Below are 6,260 nucleotides of genomic sequence, written 5' to 3' on the forward strand. Positions count from 1 at the left end.
CAGAGCCTAACTGGGGGTGGGGGCAGCGCCATCTCAGCAGGGCAAGCAGAGGCGAGCAATAGTGAAAAGTAGAGAAGGAGAAAGATTCAATGTGGTCGCTTGGGGAAGAGGGGCAAAGAGGGCCAGGGCCTCCCCTGCTCACCTCGGCCCTTCCGTGAAGACTTGCATAGAAGGCAAGTGGTTTGCATAACTAAACAGCCCTGGCCAAAGTGCAGTGTGCGCCCCCCCCCCAAATCAGGGAGCCCTCACTCTGTCATTGTCCAGGCTCCATGTCAGCTACTGTGTGCCCCATCCTCTCTGCAGTGTGGTCCATCCTCTCTGCAGTGTGGTCCATCCTGTCCAGCAGTGTGCCCCATCCTCTCTGCAGTGTGCCCCATCCTCTCTGCAGTGTGGTCCATCCTCTCTGCAGTGTGGTCCATCCTCTCCTGCAGTGTGGCCCATTCTCTCTGCAGTGTGGCCCATCCTCTCCTGCAGTGTGGTCCATCCTCTCCTGCAGTGTGGTCCATCCTCTCTGCAGTGTGGCCCATTCTCTCTGCAGTGTGGCCCATCCTCTCCTGCAGTGTGGTCCATCCTCTCTGCAGTGTGGCCCATTCTCTCTGCAGTGTGCCCCATCCTCTCTGCAGTGTGGCCCATCCTCTCGGCAGTGTGGTCCATCCTCTCTGCAGTGTGGTCCATCCTCTCGGCAGTGTGGTCAATCCTCTCCTGCAGTGTGGCCCATCCTCTCCTGCAGTGTGGTCCATTTAGTCTCAGACCCATTCTTGGCTCCTTCACAGCAAAACTTAAGGACTGGTAAACCACCTCAAGTTCCAATGTTCTTTAACGCTTCAGTCTGTTACAAACCCCACTCTTATCAAACGCTTTGGGCCACACTAACCCCGGTGTTCAGGCCTGTCTCTGCAATTTATCTCTCAGTTCATCTAACCCCAGCTTCCACACTCATGTTCATAAGCCATTGTTTCTCAAAGCACCCATAACTGCATTTCCAGCACTACAGTTCCAACTCAGTTTCTTTCTTTTCTGTCCAGCTGCCAATCACTGAACCCAGGACAAGGTGCTCAACACTTTGGCAGCTCTACCTGTGTTGTGCGAAATATTAAAAAAGTTGAACTGGCACATTCCTGTGCTTGTGCCTCTGCCCCGGTGGCCTGGGCAGCCATGCACTGGCAGGCAATGGTCAACCTGTTTTTATCATGTGGACATTCTAACTCTGAACTCTACAGTCTCTCCACCCAGCTCGCTAGATTCCCAATGGCGAGTTGCCACCGTGCCAACCCCATGCTTCAACTCCCTCACGGCCTTTGTGGAGTACCTCAGGCAAACCCATGTTTGGCCTCCATACCTTTCTTTCTTGAACCCAGATGAGCCTCTGTGTGAAGGAAGACACAGCACAAACTTAGTTCAAAAACAATGATAACTCAATCTCTGGGCACAACAACTAAAACCTAATCTTGTAAGGCTTATTAAAATCTGATTCCTCTCCCTCTTTCCTTTCTGCCACCACCATGCCATGCCTTCCAGACTGAGGAAGACCTGGAAACTCTGGGCCCACGAGAACCACGGCCATGGCCACATTGGTAAACACCACAAGTGCCCAGGAGGCCGCGGGGATGCTGGAGGCGTGCATCACCACAGGGTCAACGTTGACAAAGATCATCCAGGTTACTTAGGGGAAGTTGGTATGAGAGATTACGGACTGAAGAGGAACTAGAACTTCTGCCCAACTGTCAACCTGGATAAATTGTGGACGTTGGTCAGTGAGCAGACACAGGGGCAATGCAGCAAAACTCAAGCCTGGATCTGCTCCCATCACTGATGTTGTTAGATCAGGCTACTGCAAAGTTCTGAGGAGGGAAAGCTCTCAGCACCCTGTCATTATGAAGGCCAAACTCTTCAGCAGAAGAGCTGAAGAAGATGAAGAGTGTTGGAGGAGCCTGTGTCCTGGTGGCTTAAAGACCACTCCAGGGGGTTAATTAAATACTAACATTCTCCAAAAAAATAAATAAAATAAAATAAAAATAAAAAATCTGATTCCTCCAGTGGCGGATCCTTGTGGATCCGCCATGATGCTAGGAAACTCTAGCATCTCCATCTCACCCCTCTGCTGTCCTGGTTCCAAGAGGAAGTCACTCCTGCTTCCTCTCTTCCTCCATCCAACCCGCAAGTCCCGCCTACTTGCCCAGTGATTGACTCCTTTATTCATTAGGGGATTGGTTCACAAGATCAGCACCAGGCCCATCCACAACATACCCGTGACTTACAATAGCGTTTATCAGCAATCAGAGAGATCCTGCTAAAAGTTCACACAATTTGGGCTTGAGTCAGGCTTTTACTAAGAGAGGGCTAATTAAATTGATCCAAAGCTAAGTCTGCGTATCTCCTGGCTTTTGTTTAGTGGTTTTTCTATACACTGTAATACTGTCACAGGCACGGTGTGGAGAAATTAGGTTCTTTCTCTTCCCAATTTATCCACACTGTTAACAAATACATTTTTATCTAAATTTTTAATTGAAGGATGTCAAGGCTAGGAGTTATGGATCCAAGTGTAGTGAATGGTTACAATATCATATATTTAATTTCTAGGTTTGATTTCTCTCCTAAGAACTCAACACATAAATACAATTACTTACACGACATTCACAATTGTACAGCAAAGTTAACTTGTCCAAGGGGTAAATGCTAACTCTCTTCTTATCAATTTCTACCTCTGATTATGTGCATAGGTGGAGAGATTTAATGATACCTACCAGTAGTTTCTCAAAAGTCCCTTCACAAATATTTAGGTTTTGTAGGTTGTTCAACAAACATTATGTCACGGAATTCCTGCTGAGGACCAAGAATCCTGCTTCTTATTGAGATACTCGACACAGTGGTATAAAGACGCAGCTTTGATATCAATGGCTAGCTCTGATACCTATTACCTGGTAACTTTTGGGTGATAGAGTTGAGGTAGGTTGAACTTATGCTATCCAGATTATCAAATCCTCCTGCCTCAGCCTCTTGAGTACTGGGATGACTGGCATGTATCGCTGTGCTTGCATAGCTTGGCAACCTCACTTCTTATCTTCAGCTTCCTCATCTGCAACACCACAGTGCTCATAATAAAATTCTAATCATACTGACCTCATATAGCTGTTAAGAAGTAAAATTAAGTAATGTACATGTGATGATTACAGAATCCACCACAATAAAAAAACACTCAAAACTGTTAACTTTCTTTAAAGCGTTTTAAAGCAGTATGGAAAGATAACACCCATGGTACAACAGTGGCACAAACATTAAGGGAGGTAACCAATGAGTATACGGGCAGCAGATAATGGACTCAGTGTGTTGTTTAAAGGAGACAAGAGAGAAAGAGAAGCCGGGAGGGAATGGGAAGGTTAGGGAGGAACTGGAAGTTAGGGGTAGGACTGTGGAACGAATATAACCAAAATACATTGGAAAGAATAGAAGAGAGTCTTAACCAAAGAGGAAAAGGAAAAAAATGTCTAAAGTGCATGATCCAGTATGCACTCTACTCTTGCAGAGTTTAAAGTGCCTCCTTATGCACAGAAGGAAATTGCACATTTGATCGTGATATATATGTGTCAGCAAGATGGCCCAATGGGTTGATGCTTACTATGCAAGCCTCGAGATCTCATGATTCTCTGAACCCATGTGAAGGTGTAAGAAGAGCACAGATTCCACACGTTGTCCTCTGACTTCCACACTGTGCCATAGCAGACACATCGGAACAACCACACATCATTTATACATATACACGCAATATAATAATAATAGTTATAATAATAATAATAAACAAAATAATAATAATAATGCACAAAATAAATTTAGGAAGAAAATGTGTTCTAACAAAAAAGCCTGAAGCAGGTAATTGTCACGTAAGCATCAGTTTCATGAGGTGAAACTTTCTTCTGCTTCCTTTGTTTAATTTATTTTTGTCTTTGCCTAGGGATTATCTCCTTCCCTCAGGTAGTCTTCAGCTTAAAAGTACCCACACCTGGCACACTCATCCTTTTTTTCCACCTACACGCACAGGCCATGAGGCATTAAAATCTGAACCCACAGCAACAGTACTCAAAAGTCAGTTATGGTAAAGCCACAGTGCAGGCACATCTTTTCATTCCCAGCATAAATTCTTTTCAAATGTCTTGAGATTCGTAGAGATGGTCCCCTCTCCAGGCACAAGCATGGCGTGTTCAGTATTTTCTTTCCCTCATGAGTGGGCGCTCCTTGATATCTTCCAGTTTCATCTTATTTGAAAAGATCAGGGATGCTGTGATCTCATTTTCTCTAAGGATTCTTACCGACTGGGTGATCGTCCAGTCAGTCCTAGATGCTACCAACACTGCTTCCTTCCAAGTCTTCCAAGTGATGAGCAGAGTTGAGTGAATTTGTCTCTTACCTAACCATCTTTTCAGGGGTTAGAGACAGGATTTGCTCTGACTCTGTCTTACTTTTGATAAAACCTAAGGTGACAGAATCCCACAATTCTTTCTTGAGCAGCAAACTTTACTTCAAATTGCATAGTATTTAAACAAATCTTTGTATTCATATAAATCATTGGAAAGTCATTTCTTCAAGTTTCCTGTCATCCTGAGGTGTGTGATAATGAGTACTGTTTCCAGGTTGGTGACAAAGCAGCTGAGATTGGATGACATCCATACATCTATAACAGGTGGTTCCAAGGTTATGGGAAATGTAGAAGACTGTACATTCCTTTGCTTTTTCCTTCAAGACCTATTTACCCACACAACTTATTCTGCATTCTAAACAAGGGGAACCTTCCAGGTCTTTGTCCTTTTGAGACGTAGAAAGAGTATCTTTAGAGGACATTTCTGTCTCTGTATTTTCTCTGACTTACAGCAAGGACCCCCCTGTGTGCCTCCTTGCCCTGCTTTACTGACAAATAAGCTCCTGTTTTATTCAGATTCTATAAATAATACAATGGTGCCAAAACAAAGAGGATGCTTTGATTTTTTTTCCATACAAGGAAAACTCCCCAGCAAGGTCAGCATCAACATTATGTAATGCTCCCTTCAACCAGTCTTGATAAAGCCCAGAAAGGAGAGAGCATGTTAGGAACTCCCAGGACACACTGCCTCATTCACAGGCAGTAAAACAGACTCCAAGAGGTTGGGGCTCCTGCACTCACACAGCCAATCTGAGGAATGCTGGGAAGAGGCTTGACCTGCTTTTTAGGACCTCCCCATGTCCCCTTTGTCACTAAGAAACCCTGTGATATCTGTAGCATTAACCTTTATCTTTTCCTCTGCTCCAATCTTAGAGACAGCCTCTGGAAACCACCCATTCCATCTGAGAGACTAAAGCCTGCCCAAGGTTATTCCATGAGCAGGGATGGACTGTGGGATTCTATCACCCTAGGTCTTTCTCATCAAAAAATATGATGAGTCAAATCAAATCCTGATGTTAGACAATGTGCAACTCCTGGGCAGAGCCCCAAGAAAACCTGAGTCACAAAATGAGGCGTGAGGAAAGCAGATCTGGACACAGAAGCAGGGCTGCTCATTAGTGTCTCACTGAGCAACAATGGGACACGGTGATGCAGCACTTCTTTGGGCCCTGGCCTCCAAATCTGGAAAATGGAGATACTACAACCTTCTGAGCATCTAAAAACATGTCAATGACAGCCAAAAGAATAATAGAACCACCCCTGTGTCTCTAACAGGACCCAGAATAGACTATGAGGTATCACCCAGGATAGCAGTCAAAAATCAACAGGGATGAATTTCTGATATGGGCAGCCAGGGACACGAATCTCACAAGCATTGTGCTAAGGAAGTGAAACAGATGCAGGACACTTTAATCTCCCATTTATATAACTCTTCACAGCACAAAAAGCACACTCTTAGTGATGGAAATCTGGAATGCAGAGAAGCAAGTAAGGAATCAACAGAGAAGGGTCATGGGGACACTTTCTGAGGAACCAAGATTAATTTATATCTTTTGCCTGGAAGATAGCTCATATGGTAAAGTGGAGGCAGTGAGTTCGTGCCAGAACTCAAGTTAACAACACAATGTGTGGTGGCTTGTCATTCCAGTGCTGGGGGGTCAGAAAGAGGCAGATCCCTAGGGCTTGCAGGCCAGCCAGCCTAACCTAATTAACCAACTACAGGACAACAGCAGACTCTGTTGTGTTGTTGTTGTTGTTTAAACGTTTATTACTCTTGTGCAATGATATTATTTGGGATAACCTTCACAAACATATGTACCCACATGAAGGTGAGCTCCAAAAGAAACAC

General features: G+C 44.7%; 1 pseudogene; it reads left to right on the plus strand.

Moving 5' to 3' along the window:
• The first annotated feature begins 1,507 nt into the window (after positions 1-1,507).
• Positions 1,508-1,950, plus strand: LOC127682326 (60S ribosomal protein L27a-like; annotated as a pseudogene).
• Positions 1,951-6,260: the final 4,310 nt, after the last annotated feature.

The sequence above is a fragment of the Apodemus sylvaticus genome, chromosome 4 (assembly GCF_947179515.1).
Source record: "Apodemus sylvaticus chromosome 4, mApoSyl1.1, whole genome shotgun sequence".
NCBI classification, from domain to species: Eukaryota; Metazoa; Chordata; class Mammalia; order Rodentia; family Muridae; genus Apodemus; species Apodemus sylvaticus.